Source organism: Catharus ustulatus, chromosome Z (assembly GCF_009819885.2).
Source record: "Catharus ustulatus isolate bCatUst1 chromosome Z, bCatUst1.pri.v2, whole genome shotgun sequence".
In the NCBI taxonomy this organism is placed as follows: Eukaryota; Metazoa; Chordata; class Aves; order Passeriformes; family Turdidae; genus Catharus; species Catharus ustulatus.
In genome coordinates this window covers 52,544,157-52,557,230 of record NC_046262.2, presented here as the reverse complement: position 1 = coordinate 52,557,230, position 13,074 = coordinate 52,544,157, and the positions used below count along the sequence as shown (strand labels likewise).

Here is a 13,074-nt window from a genome sequence, read left to right as displayed (position 1 = left end):
TAAATGTGGCATACAAAATCTTTGAGGCACCACTCTTTGAAAGACAGCAGTTAGGGAGGAGTAGCTCCCAGTTCTCAACTGATTAACACTTTCTGGATTTCTTTGTAAAGTTTCAAGAATAAGGTTGTATATCCACTGCATTTCATTTGTCAAGACTACTGGGAAGAAAAAAAAAATCTAAAACATTTATTTTTATTTTCTCCCCACACTCTCAATGAACTTCAGTTGCAGGATTTGTTAACGAAAATGTGATTAATCTGAAGAAGGGATCTGCACTTTGTGCCATAGATTTCCCTTACAACCAAGATACAGGCTTGCTTCAGATTATTTTACAAATTAGTTTCCATAAAGATACTGGAAGTCAACAGATTCTGTCTGAAGGACTCTAAATTAGAAAAGAAAAGAATCACTAAACCATTATAAAATTGCCTCTACCAGTAAGTTAGCACTAAGACATTCACTCTTGTTCATTTTTCTGAGGATGTAATCTGTTTTCTCTCTTTACATATTAATAATATATTCCTTCTCATTCCTACTGTGGTTCAAAGATTGCCACTCAAAAACCTACAAGTAAAAGAGATTGCAACTACTCAAATATAGGAAGGGGTGGAGAAGTGGGGACAGCACTGCATTGAAACAAGCCTCTTTCCCAGCTTGAGACAGGACAGGAAACTGTTCCAAACTATTTGCTCATTCACACCCTCTACTTGTAATAGTGCAAAGCTACAGCCTCTAAGCCACTGCCCCTCATCAGTCATCACCTTCACAGCTGAACAGAAACAACAAACCCAGTTTGAACTCTACATGGCATTGATACTTCTGTCTCAGCTGCCAAACTGGCATGGGTGCTTACCAGACAACGACGTTGATTACAGTTCTCTGAACCACTGTCACCCACAGGATATCTCTGTTTCTGTGAGACAATCAGCCAACTGATGATGGTTGTCCTTAGGGGAAGTTCACACTTGACTGACCTGTTAAGCGACTAGAGCAGCCACATCTTTGTTACTTATATCCATCCTCTTAATCTTCAAGAGATGGGGCAGACAAAAGGGAAGAGCAGGTTCTCAACTGAGTTTGTGTAGCAAGATTTTGGTATGCGGTGAATGGGCAGGAAGGTTTGCAGGGATGACCTATGTAAGTAGACACCAGGAGCTACCCCTGTGTTGAACTAACCCAGCACCAACTGGCTTCAAAATGTGGCCCATGCTGGCCAAACACAGCTCCATCAGCAGTGCTGGTAGTGGCTCTGCGTTAACATATGTAAGAAAGGGTAAAAAGTGTGCAGTGGCTGTGAGAGAGAAGTGAGGAAAACATGAGGGACATGATTCTTCAGGCGCCAAGATCATGATGAAGGAGGAGGAGCAGGTGCTCCAGGTGCAGAGCTGAGATTGCCCTAAACCCCCAGTTGTCCCACTGAAGCCCATTAAGGACCACTCTGGAGCAGATATCCACCCTGCAACCCATGAAGCAAATTCAGATCTCTTCTGCAAGACTATAACATCATACAGCTACTTTTCTGAAATGAACTCTACAGCAATTGTACAAAATTTAAGCCAACGTTTAAGGAATATCCAATAGAAATTTAAATTCAAATTTCTAGTCTCACAAGGCAGAGGGTTCTGCTTAATGTGACAGTTTCTAAAAGATCAGACTCCAGGAGTAAAGAACCTTTCTCCAGTAAAACGACAATGTAGAAAAATGTAACAAGTGAGGAAGTATATTTTGACAGACAGCCACTGAAATCAAAGGCAAAGGAAAATCCTCTACAGTGGTATTCCTGACACATCATTCATATGTAACACAAAGCAGGATTTCATAATGCTTTTGAATTATTCAGGTCAAAAATGCTCTGAAAAATATATTTTTGAACTCTACTATGAACTGAAGATGTGTGCTTCAGTAGCCTTCAAGGGAGATTGACTTTATAAACCTGCCTTTTTACCTGCAATATAAGCATGCTCTTGTGCAAGTTTCTTCAGTGCATATATCTGCTATAATTACTGTCTCTGTAATGTGTGTTTACTATCAACATGCAAAAGTTGAAAATCAGAAAATCTACATTTATGCCAGTGTTTAAAAGTTTACTCCTGGAGCATAAGTCTTTGGCAATCCCGTGTCACATGCCTTGCAAGATTAGTAATTTAAGATTTGTGAGTGTTATATCTCAGTTTGATCTCTGCATTAGAACTTCAAAAGTGTAAGTTATTATGTTTTGGTTTGTGTTTTTTAAATGTAACTTGATTTCTTTTTAAAAAAGATAAATATACTATGAAACAAAGACAAGGAAAAGCTACACTTTTCTCTCCTGAAATATAATGATTTCCACACTTTTAAAAAAATGTTATGGAACAGAAGTTATAACTTTTTATTATCTGTACTTTCAAATTCATGTGATTAACAATATAATCTTGGTAATTTTCTGTTAGAAATAATATAACTAGTCAGGGGAAATTTTCAGTGAATGCTCATAATAAGAAATACTATCTGTGACATATTCAGTCCCCTTATCTAATAATTTTTCTAGTGGAAAAATGCCACTTTATTACTGCAATTAAAATTAATGCAAACATATTTTTCTTGCAGTTTTCACCCTTTATGGATCTTTTGGATTATTGGTTTACTGTGTTGCTGGCTATGTAGAAAATTTCAGAACATTTTCAGGGCCCAAAAGCAATTTCAGAGTGCCAGGCAACATGTTCTCAGCAAGTTGCATGTCAGAATTTACATGCTTTAACATTTGAAGGCTAAGGACTCTGAAGAATCAGTCTAGGCAAGCCTACAATGAAAGAATCAACATCTGCTTTAAAGCTGAGCAAAACAGAATGGTTTATTACCTTATATTACCTTGTATGCACTGAATAGTGAGCTAATACTTTCCTATGCCTCTTGTTTCTTTTGCATATTTTGTATTCACAAAAAACAATAAGAGTGTCGTATGGTACCCATACCAAGTTCATAAAAATATTTTGGCAATTTATTCTGAAGAAAAATGATTATGGATGGGATTTCGTTTAGTTCTAAAACAAAGAAAAGAAAGAAAATTGAAAATGAAAGCGTAAAGTCACCAGCCTTTTTTTTTTTTGTGGTTTTGTAAATTTTTAAATATTGATTAGTCTTTAATACTCTCCAAAAACCATTTTGTTTATTTTCTGTAGTGGTTCTGTAAGGTTAATAGAGAGCCCATTCTGTAATTTCTCTCCCTGTGAGAAGTGTTCATTGTATTACCAAACCCCAGCATATGTCTCATCACAGACTGTGGAGCAGTGACATTTCCATTTCAGCAGCTTTCCTTTAAAAACAAATTTTGAAAAGTCTAATAGAAAAACATGAAGCAGATTCATAAATGACTCTTTAGTTTGGCTGCTCATTATCATTTCAGTGAATAGTACAGTATTTCAGTGCCACTGCTGGTCTTAGCAGTCCTATATTTTAAGACTTTTGTAATTCTTAATATTTTTTCAGGTCTCTTTGCCAAAGCTTTGTCCATCCCACTTAAAAAGCCCAGCATAATGTTCTACTGGAATAAGAGGATATACTGGAATAATTACGGTAATTTCACAATTACAAGCCGCACCTGATTATAAACCGCACTTCCGGGGTGTCAGCAACATTTCATTCTTCCTCCATATATAAACTACACCAGATTATAAGCTTCACTTTCATTCACCGTGAGGATCCGGGTGCAACTTTCACAAAGTTGCCTATTAGTAACAGAATCGTGGGATCGTGGGGTTTACTGGCTTGGCTCCGGGCCGTGCAGACTCAGCCCGGCTCCCCTGCTGCTGCTGGGGAGCTGCCCCAGCCTGGCTCAGCTGCCCCCTCCCCCGCTGCCGCCGGCTCCAGCCCCACTCCCCCACAGCTACCAGGGGCGGCCCTCACCCCACTCGGGACGGGGTGGGCTTTGCTCGGGGTTGCTGCGGGCTCACACTTCTGGGTTGGCAAATTTCTGAACTTTTGTTCATATATTGGCCGCTCCGGATTATAAGCCACACTTCCGGGTTGGGGCCAAAATTTCAGTCAAAAGGGTGCGGCTTATGATCGTGAATATACTCTCTAAGATGTGCAAATATTTTTTCCGTCTACTGAATAAAACTTTTATTCTAGATCATTAGCACAGATGAGAAAAGGTGCAACCTCAGTTATAAACTCAAATATTGTCAGTGAAAATTATTTTTTATTTCTTTTCGGTAGTAGAAGTATGGGTAATTTTACCTACAATGTGGGACACAGAGTTTGCAGATTTAGAATTATTGACATCAGTGCATAGCTAAAGGAGACGTAATACAACAGATTTAAAGTAATTTATCACTATCTTACACACAAAAGTGTTGCAAGTAAAAGAATACGTTAATGAACTTGTTTTATGACCAACTCCCTAATCTCATTTTCATTATTGAGGAAATACTGGCAGTCTCTTCAACTTACAGTCCATTAGTAAAAGATACATATGTTCATAAACAGAAGGCAAGAACATGCTGAGATCTTTCTAATTGTATTCTGCTCTTTGTTGTAATGTCAATGGCTTATGACAGTGCTATAAAATCACTATTATTTGGAGATAAAATTCTAATTGCTATTGCTCAGTAGCAATAATTTGTGAGGGAGGGATGATCTGGCACAGAACTTAAGAAGGTCCAGACACAGGAGATGGTTGAAGAGGAGAACTTTCCTTAATTTTTCTGTGTAATGTAACTTTGCTGAGGCATGTCTCTGTGCATTTGTTTTGAATAAAGAAAAATCTACTCATACCAATCCATCCACTGAAATTTTTTTAACAGGGTAATCTAAAAAGTTAAAGTATACCAATCCTGTTAGCTGTGTGTAACTTCTAATCAGATTCAACACTTGTACGAAAATCAGACTGTGTTGGTGACTCCTATATGTAATGATTCTGGTAATTGATTTTAGTATTCCCTATTAAAAATGTTTATTAACTTCCTGAAATAATCTTAAATCAGAATTGATATGTTCTGTGATTTCATCATAGAGTAACATATCAACATTATGGGAATTTGCCATTTCTGTTGAGGAATGCTGTTTGGATAAAAGTCTATGGACTTTAAATTTACAGGGTAGTGAGGGAAAGGGTTTAGGCAGTTTTTGTGTTTGTATATTGGCATAACATTTACGTCTTTTAAGAATATGAGAAAGTAAGAGGTACCTTGTGACTACAGGGAAGACAGAGTAGCACTGGAATTGGTTTTCCAAAAACGCGACATATCTTCTGTCTGGATGTTTTCCTAGGTTCAGCTACCAAAAAAAAAAAAAAAAGTATAAATTACCTACTCATATATTGGCAATCTTGTTTGAAGTTTGGGGTGGCACACGGTAGCCTCTGGAAGACCCTTCCAAGCAGTACTATTACAGTTCTAAGGAAAAAACAGCAGGGTTTTTCTGAGAAGCATTTATTGGTTGCAAGGCTTAACAGAAGATAATGTACCATGAAATCATAGAGGTGACATAAAAATACGTTAATATTGAAATACACTGCAAAGAAAACATATTAGGCTGATTTATTTTAGAACTCAGTAATAGCAGGCCATTTATCACTTAAGCAAGCATGTGGAGAATAAACTTAATGCATTTCAAATACAACAGAATTTCTAAAACTCATCACAGTATATTCACAGATTGCTTCCTTAAATATAGTAGAGGCTCAAAGATTATTACAATATAAGCTCATACATGAATAATTAGTTGCATTCACTCATGCCTTCCAACAATTCAAATACTTCTTTGTAAAAATATTGTGTGCCTTTCACATGCACATATATTCTGCAAATATATGTTCGCATTAACATGAATCAAAATACTACCCAAAATCCTTTAAACTGAAAAAATGTCAATGATCTTATCAGTCAAATTAGAAAAATACTAATCAGACATCATGGAAGACAATGCAAAAATTTTCCACCAATATTTTGCAGGGACAGGTTGACTTTTATTAACTCCTTTTTGCAGGGACCAAGTAATACGCTTGGCTTCTACAGACTCCCAGAAAATACATTTCCACAACAAACATCTTAAAGAACATCCTCAAGTGATTTTTCTTTACAGTGAAAAATATATAGTGGTTTTTGTAGTGGTTTAGTTGGGAACAGAGTTAAATTTATTCATAGTAGCTCCTATAGTTCCATGTCTGGATATCTGCTGAAAAGAGTATTGCTAGGTCAGGGATGGTTTCATTATTCCTGGGCAGTGCTTGCACAGCATCCAGACCTTTTCGGCTTCTCACATATTCAGCACATGCACATGCTGCCCCACGAGTGAGCAGATGGTGCACACAAGAGGCTGGAAGGGACACAGCTGGACAAGTGACCCCAAGTGACCAAAGGAATGTCCTGCCCCATACAAAACTGCTGAAAATCAAGACCTGTGAGCCAAAGGAGGGAGGAGGTATGGAATTATGATGCTCTTCTTCCCCAGTCCCTCTTCAAAGTGATGGAACATGTCTTTCCTGGAGGTGGCTGAATACCCACCTACCTATGGGAAGTAGTCAATTAATTTATTGTTTTGTTTAGTTTGTGCCCACACCTTTTGCTTTACCTATAAAACTCTTCTCACTTTTACTTTCCAAATAGTTTCTCTCAGCCTGCTGAGAGGAGTAAGTGACTTGGTTAAATCACAAAAAATTTGATCTGTAAAGACCTTTGGTAAAACATCATGTGCTAAATGTTCTGTAAAAATTTTAAGTCAGATGAGGAAAAGCAGATAATTTTTCTTCTCTGAGCTTGCAGTCTCTGCTCAAATTTATAGTAATGTAGAAAAGGGCAACATTCAGAAGATATAATTTCTGTTCTGATGAAACATTTTAAGCATGCTTACTTCTACTTTAATGGCTACTTCAATCTTTCTGGCTCTTTTGAACATACCAAGGGTAGTGAGTTTAAAACTAGGACAACAGCAATGTCTTCAATATTTTCAATGTCTATATATTCAGCCTTGGGTAGTCTTTTGTCCTTTCTACTCATCTTTGAAATTCCGATGCAAGTCTGCATGAAGGAATGACAAATATTTATAGCTAAAGAGACTGAGCAGTAAAGACTACTGTGGCTCCTTGGAAGAGGGATGAAGACATAGAGTGCTACAAAACCACTTTAGTTCTTAGCTCCTATCTCACGTGCAAACATGTCTGTTTGTTCAGCTCTGAACCTTCATGTTGACAATGGGAAAAGTCCAAAAAGGAGACTTCTTTGGGAAAGAAGAAACTCACACAATTGCCAGAAGATACACCATTCGGCCAAATGACACACTGAGTCAAATTATCGTCTCTTATAAGCAAACCTTGAATTTCTTATTTCGCTCCTGCTTTATCATGCTATCAGATGCTAGCATTTGAAGCTAAATGCCCCATTAGCACACTATAATTGAAAGGTTATTACAAGAGAAAAATGTTTAGAGTCTTACTATGACTTTGAAGCTGATATTAAATGTTTCCGTTTAAAACAAGTCATTCTAGAAATTATATAATGTAATATTATATAAAATGATATTATTGGCTTACTTGCCGGAGTACAAGCCAATATGGAAAGTAAAAAAGTGTATATTGAGTGTCCTTGTCAGTTTGTGTGTGTGCTTGTACTGGTCTTTAATAAATTAAATGCTCTTTCTGCTGGAGGACCTCAGCCTTTCAAATAACGGCCTTAACATGGCAGATTTTAAAATGCACGCTTTTGCTTCAGACCTTGAAATCCTTTGGCACTTTACAAATCTTAGGTTTTTTTAGCCTTTCATAGAATTCTGTAAAATTCATCACTCATACATTTTAAATGAATTTGGGGCAACCAGTCAGTTAAGACTATGACTGTAAATAGACAAACAATAGCTCTGGAAAATACTGATGCCTACAACAACATTAGGTCTGCATTAGTGTCTGGTACTGTCATCTCTCCAGCACAGCAGGACATTTAGCCACTTAGAAATGACATTTACTCCCTTGCCCTCATACTAAAATTCCTCTCACACTCATCTTTTCCTAAGGCAGTAGTGCTCGAAAATATAGCGTAACAATGCCTTCTTTAAAGCTCTCAGACTGCTCCTAAACAGCAGACCTATGAATTCTCTGCTAAGCAAAATAAACTTGACATCCACACTATTCTGAAAATGCTTTTTCTTGTTTTTATTTATTTTCTTTCCTGGGTCAAAATGTCTTTGAAGGTAATTGCAGAGGGTTTGCAAAAATCTTTACAATACTATCATAAAAAAACAAAGTATTTTTTTCTTTTCATTGTTTTATGAACTGCAGTAGTCCAAACTCAGTTTTAGCACATTGGAGTAATATGTTCCTTGCCATTTTTAGTGAATAGCTCTTTCACTATAATACATTCTTTTTTATTTCAATTTATTTGTATTTTACCAAAATGAAAAGGACACATATATTCTTCATACAATTTATGTAAAAGAAGAAATCACTTAGATTTTTACCAGGACCTCTCTTACTTTGAGCAGTAGAGTGCCAAAGTGATGAAAAAATTTTAAATTTTTCTGAAATTCATAAGTTAGCAGGTCTTTCTTTAGAAATCCTTGAAAACTGGAAAAGGAAATTCTGATATTTCCATCGGGTATATTTTAATCTATAGGAGTATATCTCTAAGTTCTCAAAGGACTAGAGAAGACCTTTTACTAAGCAGGTGTCTGCCTTTGCATATGAATATTTGTCTGAATATGATAGGGGAATGACATAAATTTCATGAGAGGATTGGAAATGTAATAATATTGAAAAATGTGGCACATTTTACTTTGTTCAGGTGTAGTACTGGATGTGGTAATAATCGTGTTATCCTCTCTTCCTATATGTAATCAGAGCTGAACCCAAAATGTTTATTATTTTTTGAAATTGAGGTTTAAGAATAAAAATGTATGCTTTAAATTCAATATTAATAACCATAAAATTGTAGAGTGAAATTACCTTCCATGTTGCGTTTAAATAGGAAATGTGTGACACAGGATTGAGGTATGATTGGAGAAAATGGCATGGAAATTTTTGGAAACTTTTATTGTTGTGATCTTTTCACTACATCTGGAAATTGTGAAAAAATATTCTGCTGAAAGAGATTTTCTGCGGCTAGCAAATTTATTTATGCATCCTCAAATAAAAGTTGCATTTATAAAAATGGAAGGGTTATTTTTACAGCAAAATATTTTAAAAGAGAAATTATCTTTTTTTTTTTTTTTTAAATTGTAAGAGTAGTTTGTCATAAGACAGGTCTTTGAATTACCCAGAGTTGGGATAATATTGATAAAATGTTATAACACATGAATGAATCTTCTAAGCAAATTAGACTGAATGTAGTTTTAACTAATCTTTTGAGCTTTTCCTCACATATAAATTGAGTGGACAAGTGCCTGGTACGTAGAAAGGCACTTATCAATTCATTCAGATTAATAAATTATATCTTTTAATCTTACATGATTTTGTGGTTGAAACATCAGAAAATATAAAGATGGGCATATCAAAACATTGAGTATATTTAAATTTAATTATAATTCTTAAGGAAAACTCCTGAAAAGAGAAAAAAATATATAGAGATGAAATGCATTTGGACACCGCAGTTACTGATCATTTATGACTGGAGAGGAATCATTACAGCTGAAATAACTGCAGCAAAGTTGCCAAGCCATCAAGTTTTATTAAATGCAAACCCCAAAACCAAAGTCCATCAGTGTTTTTCATATAAGACATCATACGACATCTTGCTCTGAAAACCTCCCAAAGCATCCAATAATGAATATGTATTTGAGAAATCATGGGAAAAATTCTGATTAGTTGCCATAAAATTAGAATTCAATCACAAGAAAATCTGCAGTGTGACAAATTTCGTTAGGAATGGAGAAGCAAAGCAAATGTTTAACATTTATGTGTTTCTCACAAACTTTCCACCTTTAAATGCTTAAAATACGTTAAAAGTGTGGAAGAAGGCACAAGCCATTGAGGAAAATAGTAGATCACTAGATCTCATGCAAGTAACAACCACGCAAAATTATAATTGCTAGTTCCTGGGTGGTGGGCTTAGAATTGTAGTCCAGAAGAATATAAGAAGTCTGAAACCTAGGAGGAAATGTCTGAAATGTTTAGACACATTATGACTAGGAAAGTTTTGTTCTTCACTGAGCTAAATTACTCAACTGGTTTTGCTTGTGTTCTGAAAAAGTTATGTCAAGAAATTACAAGTGAGGTGGCTCTGGTAGAGGTCTTGAAATAACAGAAATACCCAGGGGTGGCAAGGAGTGGTTCCGTTAATTAGCTCTGAAATTGCTTGAAATCTAGCCCATGATACATCAGGGAGAAGTCCGGCTTATTGGTCTTTTACCTTGACTGAAATTTGCAAGTTAGAAAGAGGCATTAGGAGCATTAGATTGTTTTCAGGGTTACAAGCTGGTGCATGGTACCACATTGAGATAACTGTACAACCATGTGTCATTCCTGCCTCTTTCATTCTTCAGTTCTATCCAGCCTATTTCTAAGGTAAAAAATGTCTCTGATTGTAGCTTTACCCATGGCAATAGCAGTCACATCTTCAACCTGGAGCCTTATCTTGGCATCTGACTGTGGATGTGAGAGCTGTGCCAGTGAGGGCTTGGAAGAGAGACGGAAAAAAGAATCCAAGATTTTGCATCTGAAGTCCCATCATTACATTCACATATCCTTTACTCTTTTGTAAGTGTACAGATAAGAGCAGCAAAATGAGATTACTCAGATGCATATTCTTGTAATTAACGTACATCATACAATGGTAGAAACCACACCGAAGAGAGGTTTGTGTCTTCTGTTTTTTAAACCAAACCAATGAAATGCTATCTGCATAATTTTAAAAGTCAGTGAAACGTAGGTTGCCAAGTAACACTAATGTTTCTAGCCTTTGTGCTTTTCAGTGTTCATTTTCAAGTCATAGCAATCATAACAATAATTATATGCTCAGACCTATCTGCACAAAACCAATATTTTGATTAGCTGGTCCATGGTTTGCAGCAATAGACTTCTTAAATTTTGTTTTAAATCTCAAGAGAACAGATTTTTTCCTTTGTCTGTTGAATTGCATATAGCAAAAATTTTCAATGTTTTGTTCATCCAACACAATGAATATTCACTAAAAGATTTTTTTTATTCTGGAGTAATGCCATAACATAAGTTAAAAATTAATTTTCTTTTCTCAGCTGTTACTTTCCTACTAGATGAAAAATTATGTAATTTATGGTACCTACACTATTCTTGTCCTAAAAATTTTGTATAAAAAGTCACTTCTACTAAATAACTTCAAAGAAACCACTATTAAAAAATATAGAACTGTCAGTATCCTAAGGGGAATTTCAATAGTTTGGTTATCATGCCTTTACACTTGCAGATAGAAAAGACTATATTCCTAATGAAAAATTTCTGTCAGTCTCATAAAAGTCAACTTTCTGAAGCACGGTAGATCAGCTGGTTATCATATATTGGATTTATATATTCTCTATTGTTTTTAATTTAATTTTTATCGCCTATCCTTTCCCTTCTCTTATGATCACTTCACATTTGATTTGTTTTTACTTTCACGATAAGGACTACATCTTACCTCACCTCCTGTTTTTCCCAAGCTTACCTGCTTTCTTACTGAAGAAGACAAAAATTGCAAAGAACAGAAAGTGGAACACTTAACATGGATAATAAACTTCACAGCTAAACCCCAAATAACTCCACAAGTAGAGAAGCCAAGTCTGTCCATCTACAGAACTGTGTCTCCCACATTTTCCCAACACACAAATTTCTCCCTTTTCTCAGGGCAACTCTTTACCAGCTTTTACACACCTCCTCACACCCTGACTGCCACCTGTCTCCTTTTTTTTTGATGAGTAAGTGGCAGTGTGTTTGTTCTGTAACTGGTTTGAATTAATCAGCTTTTTTGCCTACTACTACACTTGGCAGCTACCTGTTTCAGGTGACGACACAAGAGGCAGTCCTGATGGGACTAATTACTCTGAGTTTTTTTAATTAATCTTTTGAGTTGCATAAGAGAGGAAAATCTTAAAAATTTCTTTTAAGTGAGAATTTTTTATTTTGTTGTCAAGAGGACAAGAGAGTATCGTTGAATGAACCATACTGCTTTAGGAGGACAGGTTAAAGGAGTCCTCCACTGAGGAAGAATTTTTTGTTTTGTCAGTAAAAAGTAAATTAGTAACATTTTCATTTTTGTTTTGGTTGGGTGTTTTTCGTTTGTTGGAGGGAGTTTTGTTTGGATTTGTGTTTCTGTTTAGTTGTTTGTTTAGTTGTTGGGGTTTTCTTATTTGCTTGTTTGGGGTTTTTCAAACTTAATTTAAAATAATTTGACATTAAAGAGAGTTGCAGAAAGAATGAACTGATGAGGGAATTTGAGACCTTCTAGATACGAAATCAAAGATAAAGCTTTCTAAATAGTTATGAACAGAAAGTTTTTTGCTAAACAATATCAAGTGTTCAATAAAAATTAGATCCCAGAAGGATAGGGAAAAAAAATTAATTTATTTGAGGAAGACCTAACACAAAGTAAAGTGAAGAAGAAAAGACAAGGCAAAAACCACCGAGTATGGCAGCAACTGAGGTAAAGGACAGCTGATCCTTTTAAAGAAGCACCTTTTAAATAATAGATCTTTGGAACACTGATAGCCATTTACAAATCATTGTGGAAGGAAGTGACACTGAATAAATTAAAGCTCTTCTAAGCAGGACAGCCAAGGCAAAAATTCACTGTTGAACAAAATGTGTGGCTTAGATGCATTTACCTCTTATCAGTTGCCATAAATTAGGCGTAACATAACAAAATAAAGGAACTGTGAATAAATATCACTGTTACCAGACACTCAATAACAAAACTTAAGCTTGAATTGCAGGAAGCTGAAAAGGATTGGAGAGGAAATAAATCAAAGATACTACAGAATTTCTCCCAACTACCTGAAACAAGTGCCAGCAGAAACAGCTGCCTGACCATTTTATCCAGAAGGGATTACTTTGGGCAGCATTACATGGACAGGAACAGGCAGAAAAATAGCTACTTTAGATTTTTTTAATGAACTCAAGCATTTTATTGAAAAAAAATAGCTTAGAAGTAATTTTCTCGT

The 13,074-nt window shown here is 35.7% G+C and overlaps 1 protein-coding gene across 1 annotated transcript in view; it reads right to left on the bottom strand.

Moving 5' to 3' along the window:
* The window catches only part of PRR16 (proline rich 16), a 420,408-nt gene that overhangs the window by 163,416 nt on the left and 243,918 nt on the right, over nucleotides 1-13,074 (bottom strand). Inside the window, exon 3 of the transcript XR_004420667.1 lies at nucleotides 5,165-5,253. The gene's annotated coding sequence lies outside the window, so the exon portion shown is untranslated. The remainder of the gene's footprint in view (nucleotides 1-5,164; nucleotides 5,254-13,074) is intronic.